The sequence below is a fragment of the Oncorhynchus tshawytscha genome, linkage group LG07 (assembly GCF_018296145.1).
Source record: "Oncorhynchus tshawytscha isolate Ot180627B linkage group LG07, Otsh_v2.0, whole genome shotgun sequence".
Taxonomy (NCBI): domain Eukaryota; kingdom Metazoa; phylum Chordata; class Actinopteri; order Salmoniformes; family Salmonidae; genus Oncorhynchus; species Oncorhynchus tshawytscha.
The window spans coordinates 69,143,237-69,165,318 of record NC_056435.1 but is presented as its reverse complement, the minus strand read 5'-3'; positions in this window follow the sequence as shown (position 1 = coordinate 69,165,318).

Here is a 22,082-nt window from a genome sequence, read left to right as displayed (position 1 = left end):
AGAGAGACACAGAGAGAGAGAGACACGAGAACCGAGAGAGAGACACGAGGAGAGAGAGAACGAGAGAGAGAGAGACGAGAGAGAGACACGAGAGAGAGAGCGACAACGGATAGAGAGAGAGACACGAGAGAGAGAGAGAGAGAGACACGAGAGAGAGAGAGGAGAGAGAGAGAACGAAGAGAGAGAGAGAGAGACACGAGATGAGAGAGAGAGACACGAGAGAGAGAGAGAGAGACACTGACGAGGAGAGAGAGACCGAGAGAGAGAGACACGAGAGAGAGAGACACACGACGAGAGAGAGCACGAGAGAGAGAGAGAGAGAACGAGAGAGAGAGAGACGATGAGAGAGAGACGGGAGAGAGAGAGACGGAGAGAGAGAGAGAGAGAGAGAGACGAATCCGAGAGAGAGAGCAGGGAGACGAAGAAGAGAGAGAGACGATGAGGAGAGAGAGAGGACGAGAGAAAGCGAGAGACGAGAGAGAGAGAGAGAGCTGAAGAGAGAGAGAGAGAGAGACCGAGAGAGAGACGCTTGTGAGAGAGTTGAGAGACGAGGACACTGAGAGAGTATAGGCACTTGTGATAGAGTTGCGAGAGAGGCACTGAGAGAGTATGAGGCACTGAGATAAATAGGCCGCATATATATAGCATGCGACAGAGTAGAGAGAGAGAGGTTACGCAGAGAGAGAGCAGAGCGAGAGAGTAGACGAGAGAGAAGTCACGAGAGAGAGAGAGAGACAGAGAGAGAGAGTATACAGAGAGAGAGAGACGAGAGAGGGTAGATTGAGCCTAGAGCAGAGAGAGTATACATGTATGACGAGAGAGAGAGAGATGCAGTAGAGTGAGACATCTATATGCAGAGATAGTATATATATATATACCTATATATATATAATATATACAGGAGACGAGAGGGCGTCGTATATAGCAGGCATATACAGAGTATATATATATTGCCTATATATATATATTACCTATAGGAGACGAGAGGGCGTACGTATATGAGTATTACGAGAGCATGAGAGAGTATATGAGAGAGTGCGCGAGACAGAGGAGATGACACGAGAGAGAGAGATGACCTGAGAGAGAGCTAGAGAGTATTTACGAGAGAGCTGAGAGAGACACGAGAGAGAGAGAGAGACGAGAGAGAGAGACACGAGAGAGAGACGCAGAGATGAGAGAGAGACTACGAGAGTATTTGACGAGAGGAGCTGAGAGTATTGACACAGAGAGAGAGAGAGATGAGAGATGAGAGACGGAGAGAGAGACACAGAGAGAGAGAGAGACACGAGAGAGAGAGAGGAGAGAGTAGTACTGTAGAGAGAGACACGAGAGAGAGACACGATGAGAGAGCCACGAGAGAGAGAGACAGTAGAGAGAGAGAGACAGAGAGAGAGTATATTGACGAGAGTATGAGCTGAGAGAGAGACACGTAGAGAGCTAGATCACAGAGAGAGAGCGACACGAGAGATGCATACAGAGCAGGTATATAGAGAGAGTATATTCCATAGTGTGCCATCACAGCAGCAAGATTTGTGACCTGTTGCCACGAGAAAAGGGCAACCAGTGAAGAACAAACACCATTGTAAATACAACCCATATTTATGCTTATTTATTTTATCTTGTGTCCTTTAACCATTTGTACATTGTATATATATATATATAATATGACATTTGTAATGTCTTTACTGTTTTGAAACTTCTGTATGTGTAATGTTTACTGTTAATTTTTGTTGTTTTTCACTTTATATATTCACTTTGTATGTTGTCTACCTCACTTGCTTTGGCAATGTTAACACATGTTTCCCATGCCAATAAAGCCCTTGAATTGAAATTGAATTGAGTCAAGAGGGAGAGAGAGAGTGACGAGAGAGAGAGAGACGAGAGACGAGAGGGAGACGAGAGAGAGACAGAGACGAGAGAAGAGAGAGAGAGAGAGAGAGAGAGAGAGAGAGAGAGAGAGAGAGAGAGAGAGAGAGAGAGAGAGAGAGAGAGGGAGAGAGAGAGAGACAGAGATGAGAGAAAGAGAGAGAGAGAGAGACGAGAGAGAGAGAGAGAGAGAGAGAGAGAGAGAGAGAGAGAGAGAGAGAGAGACAGAGACGAGAGAAAGAGAGAGAGAGACGAGTGAGAGAAAGAGACAGAGGAGAGAGAGACAGAGAGAGAGAGAGGGAGACGAGAGAAAGAGAGAGAGACAGAGACGAGAGAAAGAGAGAGAGGGAGACGAGAGAGAGAGAGAGACAGAGACGAGAGAAAGAGAGAGAGAGACGAGTGAGAGAGAGAGAGAGAGAGAGAGAGAGAGAGAGAGAGAGAGAGACAGAGACGAGAGAAAGAGAGAGAGAGACGAGTGAGAGAGAGAGAGAGAGAGTGAGAGGAGAGAGAGAGGGAGAGACAGAGACGAGAGAAAGAGAGAGAGATGAGTGAGAGAGACGAGAGAGAGAGAGAGAGAGAGAGAAACGAAAGAGAGACAGAGAGACGAGAGACAGAGAGAGACGAGAGAGTCAAGGGGGAGACGAGAGAGAGAGAGACGAGAGAGAGAGAGAAACGAAAGAGAGACAGAGAGAGAGAGAGAGATACGAGAGAGTCAAGAGGGAGAGAGAGAGTGACGAGAGAGAGAGAGACAGAGACGAGAGAAAGAGAGAGAGAGACGAGTGAGAGAGAGAGAGAGAGAGGAGAGAGAGAGAGAGGGAGAGACAGAGACGAGAGAAAGAGAGAGAGATGAGTGAGAGAGAGACGAGAGAGAGAGAGTTCCCCTAATGTATGAGTGTCTAGTTTTCAGTTAGAAGGAGAACATTCTATCAATGTTAGCAAAAATCTTTTGAGAACCTTTTTTTTAGCATGTTTTGGTGTTAGTTAGGAGAACATTCCTTCAACTTTCAACCAAACACAAAACTGTACAATGTTCTGACAACGTCCCCATGAAATGTGTACGACATTAATATCTTATATTCTGAGAACATGACCGCTCAGTTTTATTCTTGCCACCATCACGTCATTCCACTGTCTAACATTATAAAATACAACCAACTAGAAATAAATAAGCAGCCTCTGTCACTGCATTGAGACACTAACTCGTGTTCTGTGTTCGTTGAAGGCGTTTTTTCATGTAAAACTTCATACAAGAGCACCTCCTCCCAGCTCCCCTGCACTGTACTGTTTTTATTTATTTACTTGCTCTTTTGCACACCAATATCTCTACCTGTACATGACCATCTGATCATTTATCACTCCAGTGTTAATCTGCAAAATTGTAATTATTCGCCTACCTCCTCATGCCTTTTGCACACATTGTATATAGACTCCCCCCTTTGTTTTCTACTGTGTTATTGACTTGTTAATTGTTTATTCCATGTGTAACTCTGTGTTGTCTGCTCACACTGCTATGCTTTATCTTGGCCAGGTCGCAGTTGCAAATGAGAACTTGTTCTCAACTGGCCTACCTGGTTAAATAAAGGTGAAATAAAAAAATGTAAATAAAATAAAAATATCAAATGTTTGGCAGCAACCTTGGGGGATTTGAGTGGGTCTAAATACTATAATTAGACAACCAGATTAAAGGTTTCAGACCACCAGCCAGAGCTAACGCCTCTTGACAAAAAAACTATGTTTAAAAGTCAGAAATAGACATTGGTCTGAATCCTAAAAAGATAAAGAAAGGAAATTCACATGAACTCCACAATGCCTACTCCACCCATGCTCTAACAAGGTTCACCAGTACACAGCTTTGACCTACTACAGTAGTTATGTTGGATCTCAAGCTTTTAAGCTAAGCTTGAAAGTTGTGGAGAAGTACAGATCAGGGTTGGGTTATAAAACAATATCAGAAACTTTGAACATCCTACAGAGCACCATTAAATCCATTATTAGTAAATAGAAAGAATATCGCACCACAACAAACCTGCCAAGAGAGAGCCGCCCACCAAAACTCAATGACCAGGCAAGGAGGGCATTAATCGGAGAGGCAACAAAGAGACCAAAGATAACTCTGAAGGAGCTGCAAAGCTCCACAGTGGAGATTGGAGTATCTGTCCATAGGACCACTTTAAGCCTTACACTCCACAGAGCTAGGCTTTACAGAAGAGTGGTCAGAAAAAAGGCATTGTTTAAAGAAAAAAATAAGCAAACACGTTTGGTGTTCACCAAAATACATGTGGGAGACTCCCCAAACATGTGGAAGAATGTACTCTGGTCAGATGAGACTAAAATTGAGCTTTTTTGGCCATCAAGGAAAACGCTATGTCTGGCGCAAACCCAACAACCTCTCATCACCCCAAGAACACTATCCCCACTATCCCCACAGTGAAGCTGTTTTTCATTGGCAGGGACTGTGAAACTGGTCAGAATTGAAGGAATGATGGATGGCTCTAAATAGAGGGAAATCCTTGAGGGAAACCTGTTTCAGTCTTCCAGAGATTTGAGACTGGGACGGAGGTTCACCTTCCAGCAGGACAATGACCCTAAGCATACTGCTAAAGCAACACTCGAGTGGTGTAAGGGGAAACAGTTAAATGTCTTGGAATGGCTTAGTCAAAGCCCAGACCTCAATCCAATTTAGAATCTGTGGTATGACTTAAAACCTTTTGTGACTAGGGGGCACTATTTTCATTTTTGGAAAAATAATGTTCCCAAAGTAAACGGGATATTTTGTCAGGGCAAGATCTTAGAATATGATTATAATTGACAGCTTAGGACAGAAAACACTCTAAAGTTTCCAAACCTGTAAAAATATTGTCTGTGAGTATAACAGAACTGATGTTGCAGGTGAAAGCCTGAGAAAAATCCAAACAGGAAGGGACTCTTATTTAGAAGGCTCTGCGTCCCTATGCGTCCCTATTGAGCAGTGAATGAGATATCAACCAGATGGCTTTTTCTATGGCTTCCCTAATGTGTCTAGTGTCACAATACATAGTTTCAGGCTTTTATTTTAAAAATGAGCCTGAACGTCAATCATTGCGTCAGTGGTCAGCTGAAGTCTCTCAGAGTGTTTGGTGCGTAAAGGACAAATGCGGCCATTGTTTCTCTCTATCCTATTAAGAAATCACGAGTCCCGGTTGATATATTGTCGAATAGATATTTGAAAAACACCTTGAGGATTGATTATAAACAACGTTTGCCATGTTTCTGTCGATATTATGGAGCTAATCTGGAATATTTTTCAACTGCAATTTCCGGGCGATTTCTCAGCCAAACGTGAAGAACAAACAGAGCTATTTCGCATACATAAATAATATTTTTGGAAAAAAGGAACATTGGCTATCTAACTGGGAGTCTCGTGAGTGAAAACATCTGAAGCTAATCAAAGGTAAATAATTTAATTTGATTGCTTTTCTGATTTCCATGACCAAGTTACCTGCTGCTAGCTGGACAAAATGCTATGCTAGGCTATCGATAAACTTACACAAATGCTTGTCTAGCTTTGGCTGTAAAGCATATTTTGAAAATCTGAGATGACAAGGGTGATTAACAAAAGGCTAAGCTGTGTCTCAATATATTTCACTTGTGATTTTCATGAATAGGAATATTTTCTAGGAATATTTATGTCCGTTGCGTTATGCTAATTAGTGTCAGTCGATGATTACGCTCCCTCATGCGGGATGGGGAGTCACTAGAGGTTTTAAAGGGGGATGAATAGTTATGCACGCTCAAGTTCTCTCTTTTTTTTGGACTTATTTCTTGTTTGTTTCACAATAAAAAAATATTTTGCAACTTCAAAGTGGTAGGGATGTTGTGTAAATCAAATGACACAAACCCCCCCCAAAAAAAAATTTTTATTTCCAGGTTGTAAAGGCAACAACATAGGAAAAATGCCAAGAGGGGTGAATACTTTCGCAAGCCACTGTACGTTGTCGATTGAATGCTGACAGACTTTGCAGAGAAGTACTCCTCCATCCTTCGATAGCTGGAATCTTCCTGGCCCTGTACCTGACTCTTATTCTGGTCGCCAAGTGTTTACTCCTCAGCTCCTCTGCTGTAAAATCTGGGCATTTTTTGTTGTTGTTAGATATTCACCTCTGACAGCTGTCATTGGTTGGTTCACAGAGCTGTCTTCACGATCTCTCACTCACACAGGGGAGGGGCTTACGGTGAGGAGAGTGGGCTGAACCTCTGGCTACACTTTTCAGTGATTGAAAAACAATCTATGGAAAACGGGTGAAAATAACGTAAAATTCAACAACATGTCAATTTTATTTAACTTTGCTATCAGCTGGCCGCTTATTTTTTGCTTTAGAATCCTATGCATTCTATTTAAAATTCTGCTGATTTTCATCGCAATTTTGCCTGGTTTTGATCCTGTGCGGATCTAGTAATAACCTATTGAGACTCTTAAAGGAATGTTCTTTAAAGTTGTGAGAGATAGGGAGGGAGCATAGGGAGGGAGTTTTCCCCAGATCCTTTAAGGACAACCAAGCATTATTACTGTACTGCCTAATGTAGTCGCTGGTGCATCTACATTGGCACTATGCCTTGCTTCTGCCTATAGGGTTGACTCATTGTAGATCATTGCATGAGATACAAGTCCATAGAATAACAAAGAAGAAAAAAGAAAGGCAGTTTCCATCTTACTGGGCGGCACAATGGGTGCATTAAGAATTCTATCTAATGTACTGTATTTTACGGCGATGTAATCAGCTGTGCATGTTCCCCTTCTCACCTCACATAAGTAGTGTGCAGCTTCATAGTAAACCAAGTGGAGAGGATGCCATTTTGTTGTTTTTAGAATTAGGAGTGGGCCTTTGATTTGTTGTTTTTGTTTTTAGAATTAGGAGTGGGCCTTTGATTTGTTGTTTTTGGAATAAGAAGTGGGCCTTAGATTTTTTGTTTTCTATTTAGAAGTAGGCTTTGACTTGTTTGTTTTCTAATTAAAAGTGTGCCTTTGAGCAAATGATTGGAATTTCCTAAACTCTATTTTGCATAACAAGTCTTCCTGTCACTGATTTAAAAGTTATGACTCTAGTAAAATACATTTTTCTTGGCATTTCTGAAAGGTTTAATTGTGGATTAATCAACTCAGTTACACAACACACGACCATGAAGATGATGATTACAACATAGATCAAAAATGAAAATAAAGATGGCGTTTATACGTCTGGGTAAGATGCAGATATGATATTATCTTACTTCACATTTGCATTTTAGTCATTTAGCAGACGCTCTTATCAAGAGTGACTTCCAATTAAATAATCAACACCCAGTATAGGTCTTACTACCCCCCCCCTACAGAGAACATCAATTATACACATACAGTATCAGTCTCAATAGGTCTATTCTAAAAGTGCTGCTGAGAGACATGACATCACAGACTTCAGGGCCATCCACTCCAAGGACGATAACTATAATAATACCTAGAAAGCTATACAGTACCAGTCAAAGTTTGGACACACCTACTCATGCAAGGGTTTTCTTTATTTTTACTATTTTCTACATTGTAGAATAATAGTGAAGACACCAAAACTATGAAATAACACAAACATATATTGTGTCACGCCCTGACCTTAGTTTGTTTTCCTTATTATTTTGGTTAGGTCAGGGTGTGACGAGGGTGATATGTGTTTTTGTCATGTCTAGGGTTTTTGTATGTTTATGGGGTTTTTCCAGTCTAGGTGTTATTATGTTTATGGTTGTCTGGATTGGTTCTCAATCAGACGCAGCTGTTTATCGTTGTCTCTGATTGGGAACCATATTCAGGAAGCCATATGCCTTGGATAGTTTGTGGCTTATTGTCTATGGTTAGTTGTATGTCAGCACTCATTATATATATATATATAATATATATCATATATTTATTCACGTTTGTTTTGTTCTGTGTAGTTGGTTTAAGTGTTCTTCATTTTCATTAAAGAAGAATGTATTCTAATCACGCTGCGCTTTGGTCTCCTCACTATGACGAACGTGACACAGTGCTGTGAAAAAGTATTTGCCCCCTTCCTGATTTCTTATTTTTTTGGACATTTGTCAAACTTAAATGTTTCAGATCAAACAAATTGTAATAATCCACAAAGATAACTCAAGTCAACACAAAATGCAGTTTTTAAGTGATAATTGTATTTTGTTAAGGGGAAAAAGCTATCCGAACCTTCATGGCCCTATGTGACAAAGTAATTGCTCCCCCTTGTTAAATCATTAATTTACTGTTTTTAATAACATTTTTTAGAAAGCTGAGTTCAATTTCACCAGCCACACCCAGGCCTGATTACTGCCAGACCTGTTGAATCAAGAAATCACTTAAGTAGAACCTGTCTGACAAAGTGAAGTAGGCCAAAAGATCTCAAAAAGCAAGACATCATGCCGCGATCCAAAGAAATTCAGGAACAGATGAGAAATAAAGTCATTGACATCTATCAGTCTGGAAAGGGTTAAAAAGCCATTTCTAAAGCTTTGAGACTCCAGCGAACCACGGTGAGAGACATTATCCACAAATGGAGAACATTTAGAACAGTGGTGAACCTTCCCAGGTGTGGCCGGCCTCCCAACATTACGCCAAGAGCACAGCGACGACTCATCAAAGAAGTCACAAAAGAACCCACAACAACATCTAAAGAACTGCAGGCCTCACTGGCCTCAGTTAAGGTCAGTGTTCATGACTCAACCATAAGAAAGAGACTGGCAAAAATGGGCATCCATGGCAGAGTTCCAAGGTGAAAACCACTGCTGACCAAAAATAACATAAAGGCTCGTCTCACTTTTGGCAAAAAAAATCTTGATGATCTCCAAGACTTCTGGGAAAATATTCTGACGAGGCAAAAGTTTGACTTTTTGTAAGGTGTGCATCCCATTACATCTGGTTTAAAAGTAACACAGCATTCCAGAAAAAGAACATCGTACCAACAGTCAAATATGGTGGTGGTGTGATGGTCTGGGGCTGCTTTGCTGCTTCAGGACCTGAACGACTTTCTGTGATTGATGGAACCATGAATTCTGCTCTCTACCAAAAAATCCTGAAGGAGAATGTCCGGCCATCAGTTTGTGACCTCAAGCTGAAGTGCACTTGGGATTTGCAGCAGGACAATGATCCAAAACACACCAGCAAGTTTACCTCTGAATGGCTTAAAAAACAAATGAAGGTTTTGGAGTGGCCTAGTCAAAGTCCGGACTTGAATCCGATTGAGATGCTGTGGCGTGACCTTCAAAGGGAGGTTCATGCGTTATCTTTGTGTAATATTTAAATTTGTTTAATCTTAAACATATAAGACAAATTTGCAAATAAAATAAGAAATCAAAACGGGGGCAAATACTTTTTCACATGTATAGAATCATGTAGTTACCAGGAAAGTGTTAAAGAAATCAAAATATATTTGAGATCCTTTAAAGTAGCCATGATGACAGCTTTGCAAAATATTGGCATTCTCTCAACCAGCTTCATTAGGTCGTCACCTGGACTGCATTTCAATTAACAGGGGTGTTTTGTTAAAAGTTAATTTGTGCAAATTATTTCCTTAATGCGTTTTGTAGTTTTTATGTCTTCACTATTATTCTACAATGTAGAAAATAGTACAAATAAAACCCCTTGAATTAGTAGGTGTGTCCAAACTTTTGACTTGTATTGTAGATCTTACTACTTCTAGGTCTGCAGAGAACCTCCAGTATACATGAAGATCTAACTACTTTTAGGTCTGCAGAGAACATCCAGTATAGGTATTATTGTCCTAGGTTTACAGAAAATATTAACTCACTTACACAATCAATTCCACATTTTCCCCAACGACAAGGTCATAAAAAAGTTACAGAACCTAATTCTGGCCCAAAAGTTTTCATCTGTAAAGAGCTGGTATAGCATTGTACGTACCTTGGGGGGGGATCTAGCTGCAGCATTTGCACGAAGTCACATGCCAGCCCAACTTGATGCTCTGCCACCATCGGTTAGCTCGACCGGTTCCTTGAAGGCAGAGAGGACTATAGGCAACATTTAGATTTAGACTCGTTCCTCAAGGTGGTGTTTCAAATTATTACTAATTAGTGTCTCTACTGTCTCTCCTCATTAGTTTGGAGTTACAATAAGCATATCTACTGTAGCTGACAGACAGCTTGCGCCCCAAATGGCTCCCTATTTCCTATGTAGTCCACTACTTTTGATCAGGACCCTATGGCTCTGGACAAAAGTAGTGTCCCATGTTAGGGAACATGGTGCCAATTGGGACAAAGCACCGTTTTATCCCTGCCCGCATCACATCATTCACTGTCTGACCTTTTTTTTTAATCATAATTTGTTGTTAAAGTTAGGAGAAAATTCCTTTAGGAGAATATTCCAACAACTTTCAACCAAACACAAAACTGGACAATGTTCTGACAACGTCCCCATGAAATGTGTACAACATTAATATCTTATATTCTGAGAACATGACAGCTCAGTTTTATCCTTGCCACCATCACGTCATTCCACTGTCTAACATTATAAAATACGACCAACTAGAAATAAATAAGCAGCCTCTGTCACTGCATTGAGACACTAACTCATGTTCTGTGTTCATCTCTGCCTTCGTTGAAGGTGTTTTTTCATATAAAACTTCATGGCAGCAGCCTTAGGTGATTTGAGTGGGACTAAATACTATAATTAGACAACCAGATTAAAGGTTTCAGACCACCAGCCAGAGCTGGCGCCTCTTGACTCTTATTTCAAACAAAAAACATTGTTTTAAGTCAGAAATATACATTGGAACGAATCTTAAAAAGAAAGGAAATTCACATGATGTCCACAGTGCTTTCTCCACCCACGCTCTACCAAGGTTTTCCAACACACATCTTTAACCTACCAGAGTAGCTATGTTGGTCTATTGTACAAACCTTCTCAAACATCCTCATTCATACTCCTAGAGGAGGTGCTTCCACAATAATGGGATTTGTACCACATTGAAGTTATTAAAGTATTGGGTTCTTCACACACCACACTAATCCCATTCCCATACATTTTAAAGTTTGTTCTAATTATATTAAAACTTGATTTGCTTTTATTTTTACAAGGCAATCAAACTTGATTGAGCGAGATGTTTTTTTTATTGTAGTGTGTGGTGCATGTCTGTATTTCTTTAAACCTTTTTATTTAGCAATACATGTCATTTTGTTGGTCAGTAGGTAGTGGTGTGTTGGACAAAGTCACTCATCTATAGAGGTTAGAGGTATAGTTGAAGTCAGAAGTTTACATACACCTTAACCAAATACATTTAAACTCAAAATCCCTGTCTCAGGTCCGTTATGATTACATCTTTATTTTAAGAATGTGAAATGTCAGAATAATAGTTGAGAGAATGATTTATTTCAGCTTTTATTTGTTTCATCACATTCTCAGTTGACATACACTCAATTAGTATTTTGTAGCATTGCCTTTAAATTGTTTAACTTAAGTCAAATGTTTTGGGTAGCCTTCCACAAGCTTCCTACAATAGGCTGGGTGAATTTTGGCCCATTCCTCCTGACAGAGGTCGTGTAACTGAATCAGGATTGTAGGTCTCCTTGCTCGCACACACTTTTTCAGTTCTGCCCACAAATGAGCTATAGGATTGAGGTGAGGGCGTTGTGATGGCCACTCCAATACATTGACTTAGTTGTCCTTATGCCATTTTGCCACAACTTTGGAAGTATGCTTGGGGTCATTGTCCATTTGGAAGACCCATTTGCGACCAAGCTTTAACTTCATGACTGATGTCTGGAGATGTTGCTTCAATTTCTCCTCATCATTTTCCTCCTCATGATGCCATCTATTTTGTGAAGTGCGCCAGTCCTTCCTGCAGCAAAGCACCCCCACAACATGATGATGCCACCCCTGAGCTTCACGGTTGGGATGGTGTTCTTCGGCTTGCAAGTCTCCCCTTTTTCCTCCAAACATAGTGATGGTCTTTACGGCCAAACATTTCCATTTTGTTTCATCAGACCAGAGGACATTTCTCCAAAAAGTACAATCTTTGTCCACATGTGCAGTTGCAAACCGTAGTCTGTCTTTTTTTATGGTGGTTTTGGAGCAGTGTCTTCTTCCTTGCTGAGCGGCCTTTCAGGTTATGTCGATATAGGACTTGTTTTACTGTGGATATAGATACTTTTGTACCTGTTTCCTCCAGCATCTTCACAAGGTCCTTTGCTGTTGTTCTGGGATTGATTTGCACTTTTCGCACTAAAGTACGTTCATCTTTAGGAGACAGAACGTGTCTCCTTCCTGAGCGGTATGACGGCTGCATTGTCCCATGGTGTTTATACTTGCCTACTATTGTTTATACAGATGAATGTGGTACCTTCAGGTGTTTGGAAATTGCTCCCAAGGATGAACCAGACTCGTGGAGTTGTACAATTGTTTTTCTGATGTCTTTTGATTTTCCTATGATGTCAAGCAAAGAGGCACTGAGTTTGAAGGTTGGCCTTGAAATACATCCACAGGTACACCTAAAATTGACTCAAATGATGTCAATTAGCCTATCAGAAGCCATGACATAATTTTCTGGAATTTTCCAAGCTGTTTAAAGGCACAGTCAACTTAGTGTATGTAAACTTCTGACCCACTGGAATTGTGATACAGTGAATGATAATTGAAATAATCTGTCTGTAAACAATTGTTGGAAAAATTAATTGTGTCATGCACAAAGTAGATGTCCTAACCAACTTGCCAAAACTATAGTTTGTTAACATGAAATTTGTGAAGTAGTTGAAAAACAAGTTTTAATGACTACAACCTAAGTGTATGTAAACTTCTGACTTCAACTGTATATAGAGCCTGTCTCCATTCCTGACTTCTGTAACTATTCTCTTACCTGTGTAATATTGACATGTGCTCATAAACACTTGTTTTGCAAACATGGTCCTGTTTTATCAATTACTGTGCTAAACAATGGACAGTTTATTACCTCTGTTAATTAAATGAAAATGTAGCTTAATTAAAGTTGTGTGTTTTTGTATATATTTTTTGCACAAAACAATTGTGAAGCTACAATAACACACATTTACAATAGACCTTACAGCCATACAGCCATTTTCCAACCAAGGAGAGGTGTCACAAAAGACAGAAATAGCATTAAAATTCGTCACTTACCTTTGATGATCTTCATCTGATGGCACTCCCAGGTCTCCATGTTAGACAATAAATGTTTATTTTGTTCAAAAAAGTTCATCTTTATGTCCAAATACCTCCTTTTTGTTCACGCGTTTAGTCCAGTATTCCAAATGCACAAGGCGCGGGCACTAAGTCAAACAGACGAAAAGTCAAAAAAGTTCAATTACAGTTGATAGAAACATGTCAAACGATGTATATAATCAATCTTTAGGATGTTTTTATCATAAATCTTCAATAATATTCCAACCGGACAATTCCTTTGTCTTTAGAGATGAAAGGGAACGGAGCTCGCCCTCACGGCCGCACGCGAGACTTAGCTAAAGGCATTCTGCCAGACCGCTGAGTCAAACAGCTCTTATTCGCTCCCCTTTCACAGTAGAAGCCTGAAACAATGTTCTGAAGACTGTTGACATCTAGTGGAAGCCGTAGGTCGTGCAATCTGAACCCATAGACACGGTATATTGGGTAGGCAATCACTTAAAAAAACTACAAACCTCAGATTTCCCACTTCCTGGTTGGATTTTTCTGATATGAGTTCCATATGAGTTCTGTTATACTCACATACATTATTTTAACAGTTTTGGAAACTTTAGAGTGTTTTCTATCCAAATCTACTAATATATGCATATTCTATGGTGTGTGTGTGTGTGTGTGCGCGTGCACACATGTGTGTGTGTCTGTGCCTGTGTGTGTGTGTGTGCCTGCATGTGTGCATGTTTCTGTTTGTGTGTGTATGCCTGCATGTTTCTGTGTGTGTGTGTGTGTGCCTGCGTGTGTGTGTCTCTGTGTGTGTGTGTGTGTCTCTGTGTGTGTGTGTGTGTGTGTGTGTGTGTGTGTGTGTGTGTGTGTGTGTGTGTGTGTGTGTGTGTGTGTGTGTGTGTGTGTGCCTGCATACCACATTGAGGAGTCAGTTATACACAGAGTGATAAAGACAGGCGTCAATATGTCTCCTAACTCCCACCTCTCCAACATCATATCTGCTTGACACAAGCAGATATATTGATCCAGCCTGGATTCCCAGTGAACTGGCCCACGTCGGTCCACCACACCGCCATGGCGACAGTGACCAATTGACTACTGAAATGTAGAAGTCAAGGAACGTTTGATATTGCTGGAAGGAGGGGAGGTGGAGAGATCTGGGTCGTTTTAACTGTTGACCCGGAGAGTCTTCTTGGTTGGTTGTTGTTGCACTATCACCCTCCTTCTCTCCATCTTACAAAGATAAACGCCACAGCAAATCACTTCACCACCAAAATCCTGAACATGTTGATACGACAGGATATTTTTTATCTTTTAGTCTTTCGAGCTTTTGCTCATTTGCGTAGTTTATTTAATTCCAGCATTTTAATCCATTTATTCATATCCTGTGCTGTGTTATCAATACACACTCTGCCATGCTGATTTTGTCTTAATTTGCCTCTATTTCAAACCCCCCAAAAAACTTCCTTGACAGAATAATTATTCTCCTCTTTGACTGTGCATTTTCGTCAAATCTTTCACCACTAGAGGGTGATCGGACAATTTCTTGGGGTCTGTACTCCCGAAGTTATTGACTGTGTTTTCCCAGTTATCAGCTGTTAGCAGCCAATGGCTAGCAGTTTCATACTGCCGATAAGAACTATTAGAAGGAACATGCTACTATTTGAGACGGTGTCTAATTTAAGTTGTATGTATGCAGACACATACAGATGTAGGATCTTCATTTGAGCCAGTTTGCTACAGCAAGAAGATAATCCTGAAGCAACAGGAAATGTGTAATTAAATAATAATTAAAGAACATTTTTTGTAGGGGTTGATACATTGTTCAAAAGGGAAATGTCAAACTTCAGAAGCCTTTTTAAACCTCAAAAGTGAGAAAAAAAAATCCTGCATTGCAGGAAAGTTCTCATGCAGAGTATTTAGTACAGAGTATTTAGTAGGGACTCCAGTCACTCCAGCTTTAATCATTGGCTTCAATGTGTAGTCTGTTTCGAACTCTGTAGCCATTTCCTGCAGTCAAATGACCTAGTGGCCTCATGGGTGCAATATTATTAATATTTCTAATAATTTCATAATTAAATGAACATAAATAAAAAATGAAACGCTGAAAATCCGGTGTTTCTTTGTCAAACAGTTCTGTTATATTTCAGTCTTCTGTGATGTATATAAAGTGTAATATTGGGATGATATCTCAAAATTGAATACATTTCAACGATTTATCTGAAATGGTTCATGTGTGGGAGGTTTATACTTTTGTTTCAAAGTAGATTTGATTAAGACTACCCAGAAACACTCCGTGTGACCCTGGTTTAGCCCAATGCCATAAAAGGTTAACACTTCTCTTAACACTTTGCTTCTCTAATGTGCTAAAGGGAAATACACTGAAACAAAACCGGACAGATGAACTTGCTGGAGGTCTGTTGACCGACCTCCCCATATAGGAGCTAGTCTAGACTTGCTTACCTGTCGTGGAGAGACCAGTCCACAGATGGCTTATGGTAGAGCCTGTCTTTGTATGTGCTGTCACTGTCAAAGACTCTAGTGTATTAGAGCTGAAACACACACCATGTGGGAGTTGTAACTGCAGTCAAGCTTCACAGCATGCAGCTGCTCCTGCTACTTTCAACTGGTCTCCACCCTCCTCTCCTACACTGATTTGAAAACAGCGAGTGACTGCAGTGACAGCTGAGACAGCGACAGGTGAAAGCAATATGGTGGAAGCACATCGGTCCTGGCCAGTTCTTTCAGATAAGAGAGATGAGGAAAGGACACATTTTAAGGTAGAAACAGAACCTTCCTCTGTCTCAGCTGTCACTGCAGTCACTCGTCACAGCATGTAGCTGGTCTCGACCCTTCTCTGGAAAGCTGCAGGAGAGATCAGGGGATAACTGCATTCTCTTTGATATCTATCTCAGTGCCTTGGACTCACACAGATCCCCTGGGGGAACTATACTGTACAAGGGTGATCTACCATGTAACGTCACATCAATGTCTTTAGGATAGGACAGCTGATGTTGTCTTTTTTATTCACCAGTAGCTGAATGGCCGAACATCAATGTCTTTACAGGAGCTAGTGGCTGTAATCAAATCAAATCAAATTGTATAAGTCACATGCACCGACGACAACAGGTGAGGTAGACCTTACAGTGAAATGCTTAGTTACGAGCCCCTAACCAACAATGCAGTTTAAAAGAATATGGATAAGAACAAGAAATTAAAGTAAAGTAATTAAAGAGCAGCAGTAAAATAACTAAATCAGACTATATACAGAGGTGTACCGGTATAGAGTCAATGTGCGGGGGCACCGGTTAGTTGAGGTAATATGTACATGTAGGTAGAGTTATTAAAGTGACTATGCAGAGATGATAACAACAGGGAGTAGCAGCGGTGTAAAAGGGGGGGGCCATGCTAATAGTCTGGGTAGCAATTTGATTAGATGTTGGGGGTTGGGGGTAGAAGCTGTTCAGAAGACTCATGGACATAGACTTGGTGCTTCGGTACTGTTTGTCGTGTGGTAGCAGAGAGAACAGTCTATAACTAGGGTGGCTGGAGTCTTACTCTGACACCACCTGGTATAGCGATCCTGGAATGCAGGAAACTTGGTCCCAGTGATGTATTGGGCCGTTCTCTGTAGTGCCTTGCGGTTGGAGGCTGAGCAGCATACCAGGCAGTGATGCAACTAGTCATGATGCTCTCGATGGTGCAGCATTAGAACCTTTTGAGGATCTGAGCACCCATGCCAAATCTTTTCACTCTCCTGAGGGGGAATGGGTTTTGTCGTGCCCTCTTCACGACTGTCTTGGTGTGCTTAGACCATGTTAGTTTGTTGGTGATGTGGACACCAAGGAACTTGAAGCTCTCAATCTGCTCCATTGCAGCCCCCTCGATGAGAATGGGGGAATGCTCTGTCCTCTTTTTCCTGTAGTCCACCGTCATCTGCTTTGTCTTGATCATGTTGAGGGAGAGGTTGTTGTCCTGGCACCAAACGGCCAGGTGTCTGACCTCCTCCCTATAGGCTGTCTCGTCATTGTTGGTGATCAGGTCTACCACTATTGTGTCATCGGCCCATTTAATGACAGTGTTGGAGTAGTGCCTGGCCGTGCAGTCATGGGTGAACAGGGAGTACAGGAGGGGACTGAGCACGCACCCCTGAGGGGCCCCAGTGTTGATGATCAGCGTGTCAGATGTGTTGTTACGTACCCTTACCTCCTGGAAGCGGCCCGTCAGGAAGTCCAGGATCCAGTTGCAGAGGGAGGTGTTTAGTCCCAGGGCCCTTAGATTAGTGATGTGCTTTGAAGGCACTATGGTGTTGAATACTGAGCTGTAGTCAATGAATATCATTCTCACATAGGTGTTCCTTTTGTCCAGGTGGGAAACGGCAGTGTGGAGTGCAATAGAGATTGCATCATCTGTGGATCATTTGGGGCGGTATGCAAATTGGAGTGAGTCCAGGGTTTCTGGGATAATGGTGTTGATGTGAGACATGACCAGCCTTTCAAAGCACTTCACGGGCACAGATGTGAGTGTTATGGGTCGGTAGTCATTTAGGCAGGTTACCTTAGTGTTCTTGGTCACAGGCACTATGGGGGTCTGTTTAAAACATGTTGGTATTACAGACTCGGACAGGGAGAGGTTGACAATGTCAGTGAAGACACTTTGTTCAGAGCTATTTGTTCAGAGCATGCTCGCAGTACACGTCCTGGTAATCCGTATGGCCCTGTGGCCTTGTGAATGTTAACCTGTTTAAAGGTCTTACTCACATCGGCTGCGGAGAATGTGATCACACAGTCTTTGGAACAGCTGATGCTCTCATGCATGTTTCAGTGTTATTTGCCTCAAAACAAGCATAGTAGTTTAGCTCATCTGGCAGGCTCATGTCACTGGCCAGCTCTCGGCTGTGCTTCCCTCTGTAATGGTTTGCAAGCCCTGCCACATCCGACAAGCATCAGAGCCGGAGTAGTACGATTGGATCTCAGTCCTGTATTGATGCTTTGCCTGTTTCGTCGGAGGGATTTTATAAGCTTCCGGGTTAGAGTCCCGCTCCTTGAATGAGGCAGCTCTAGCCTTTAACTCAGCAGGGACGTTGCCTGTAATCCATGGCTTCTGGTTGGGGTATGTACGTACGGTCACTGTAGGGACAACGTCATCAATGTACTTATTGAGGAAGCCAGTGACTGATGTGTTGTACTCCTCAATGCCATCGGAGGAATCCTGGAACATATTCCAGTCTGTACTAGAAAAACAGTCCTGTAGCTTAGCATCTGCTTTATCTAACCACTTTTTAAAGGTGGTCTAGAGTATTTTCCCCCTCTGGTTGCACATTTAACATGCTGATAAGAAATTTTGTAAAATTTATTTAAGTTTCCCTGCATTAAAGTCCCCGACGACTATCTGACTGTGGTGGTATGTAAACATCTACAAAGAATTCAGATGAAAACTCTCTTGGTAAATAGTGTGGTCTACAACTTATCATGAGATACTCTACCTCAGGCGAACAATAACTTGAGACTTCTTTAGATATCGTGCACCAGCTGTTATTTACAAAAATTCATAGTCCTCCTCCCCTTGTCTTACCAGACGCCGCTGTTCTATCCTGCCGGTACAGCGTATAACCAGCCTCTGTATGTTGATAGTGTCACCGTTCAGCCACGACTCCGTGAAGTATAAGATATTACAGTTTTGAATTGGTTAGTAGATTAATCTTCCGCGTAGGTCATCGATATTATTATCCAAAGATTGCACGTTTGCTAGCAGAATGGAAGGAAGTGGGGGTTTATTCGATCGCCTACAAATTCTCAGAATCACGGGGATCTGGGCCTGTTCCCGAGAAAGCAATATATCATTTGTGTCGGGCTCGTCGGACTCTTTAAAGGAAAAAGAGGATTCTGCCAGTCCGTGGTGAGTAATCGCAGTCCTGATGTCCAGAAGTTATTTTTGGTCATAAGAGACGGTACAAAATACCTTATGTACAAAATAAGTTCAAGATTAAGTTACAAACAACACAAATAAAACACACAAAAAACACAATCGGTTGGGGACACGTAAAATGTTAGCCCTCTTCTCAGGCGCCATGGTTACTACTGGCCCTACATCGATGTCTTTACAGGAGCTAGTGGCTGTAATGGCCCTACATCGATGTCTTTACAGGAGCTAGTGGCTGTAATGGCCCTACATCGATGTCTTTACAGGAGCTAGTGGCTGTAATGGCCCTACATCGATGTCTTTACAGGAGCTAGTGGCTGTAATGGCCCTACATCGATGTCTTTACAGGACAGATTACGTGTTTTTTTCGCACTTTGGCTGCAATGACTGCACATAATCCATGGGCCATGGAACACATGCTGGTTGATAGATAGGTATGACATCACTCCTGAAACAATGTGTTGAATGACAACCAGCTAGCCTTTCAGTAGTTTCTCTTAGTACTCTTGACAGTTCAGACATCTGGCTAGCTATGCTATAGAATCTTGAGTGTCAATCTGCGTCAACAGCTAAATGTCACACAAAATGGGTAATTGCTATAAAATAACACTCTATTCCCTTTATAGTGCACTACTTTGTATACCAGGGCTCATAGGGTAGTAGTGCACTTTAAAAGGGAAATGGTGACATTTGGGACTAACGCCTTGATTCTCCTCTTAGATTTCCAACCTGGAGTGCATTTCAGTTTTAGAACTCGCTTTATCTGTCCATGCGCCCACCGACTCTCTGCATTGACAGACTAGTACATCTGACATGACGATAGCGTTGGTATGCTACAAGCAATTACAACTCTACACACTCCTTCAGCTGCTGATCAGAATATATAAGCACGCGCGCACACACACACACACTTCAGGGCTGCAAACCAATATGTTGCTTGGCTTTCTGAAATGTCAACGGGATAGCATTTACAAATTCAGTCAGGTACCGAGAGATTACATTTGATCAACATACATGTATAGCCTTCCATACAAGACAGCACAGGTTTGTAGAATAATAATCCTGTCTATCATATATACTGTAGGTGAACAGTAGAATATTGGATCCACCTCTGGTGTGATGAGGCTGCACGGTGTGATGAGACTGTAAGGTGTGATGAGACTGTACGGTGTGATGAGACTGTGTGGTGTGATGAGACCGTACGGTGTGATGAGATTGTATGGTGTAAATGGAAGACTCTGGTGTGATGAGACTGTACAGTCTGATGAGACTGTACGGTGTGATGAGACTGTAAGGTGTGATGAGACTGTACGGTGTGATGAGGCTGCACGGTGTGATGAGACTGTAAGGTGTGATGCGACTGTATGGTCTGATGAGACTGTACGGTGTGATGAGGCTGTATGGTCTGATGAGACTGTACGGTGTGATGAGGCTGTATGGTCTGATGAGACTGTACGGTGTGATGAGGCTGTAAGGTGTGATGAGACTGTATGGTCTGATGAGACTGTACGGTCTGATGAGACTGTAAGGTGTGATGAGACTGTAAGGTGTGATGAGGCTGCACGGTGTGATGAGACTGTACGGTGTGATGAGACTGTATGGTGTGATGAGACTGTACGATGTGATGAGATTGTAAGGTGTGAATGGAAGACTCTGGTGTGATGAGACTGTACAGTCTGATGAGACTGTAAGGTGTGATGAGACTGTACGGTGTGATGAGACGGTATGGTGTGATGAGACTGTACGGTGTGATGAGACTGTATGGTGTGATGAGACTGTATGGTCTGATGAGATTGTAAGGTGTGATGAGACTGTACGGTGTGATGAGATGGTACAGTCTGATGAGACTGTAAGGTGTGATGAGACTGTAAGGTGTGATGAGACTGTAAGGTGTGATGAGGCTGCACGGTGTGATGAGGCTGCACGGTGTGATGAGACTGTATGGTGTGATGAGACTGTATGGTGTGAATGGAAGCCTCTGGTGTGATGAGACTGTATGGTGTGATGAGACTGTATGGTGTGAATGGAAGCCTCTGGTGTGATGAGACCGTACGGCGTGAAGAGACCGTACAGTGTGAATATACAGAAGAGAGACCATCGATGTAGAGGGTACACACGCTTAGTCTTTACATTTATTGAATTCATTAAACAGTAGTTCAGCTAGCAGACCTTTCTGCAGCTGCCCCTGGCAGGGATGATAGGAGTCTAGTGAGAAAGAAAATGATTGGTCATAGAGGAATGAGAAAGATTCAAAAAGAGGGAACAATCTGTACTCATACAGTGCCTTGCAAAAGAATTCATCTCCCTTAGCGTTTTTTTTTTTTTTCATATTTTGTTGTATTACAACCTGTAATTTATATTTGGATTTCATGTAATGGACATACACAAAATAGTCCAAATTGGTGAAGTAAAATGAAAAAAATTACTTGTTTCAAAAAAATCCTCCCCAAAAATTAAAGGGAAAAGAGGTGCGTGCACATGTATTCACCCCCTTTGCTATGAAGCCCCTAAATAAGATCTGGTGCAACCAATTACCTTCAGAAGTCACATAATTAGTTAAATAAAGTCCACCTGTGTGCAATCTAAGTGTCGCATGATCTGTCACATAATCTCAGTATATATGCACCTGTTCTGTAAGGCCCCCCAGAGTCTGCAACACCACTAACTAAGCAAAGGTGCACCACCAAGCAAGCAGCACCTCAAAGACCAAGGAGCTCTCCAAACAGGTCAGGGACAAAGTTGTGGATAAGTACAGATCAGGGTTGGGTTATAAAAAAATATGCAAAACTTAGAACATCCCACGGAGCACCATTAAAACCATTGTTCAAAAATGGAAAGAATGTGGCACCACAACAAACCTGCCAATGAGAGGGTCGCTCACAAAATCTAATGGATCGGTCAAGGAGGGCATTAATCAGAGAGGTAACAAAGGTACCAGAGATAACCCTGAAGGAGCTGCAAAGCTGGAGCATTTGTCCATAGGACCACTTTAAGCCCTACACTACACAGAGCTGGGCTTTACAGAAGTGAATATAGTATTCACTGTAGTGTTTTTGTGGACATGACTGTGGTATAATATAGTATTCACTGTAGTGTTTTTGTGGACATGACTGTGGTATAATATAGTATTCACTGTAGTGTTTTTGTGGACATGACT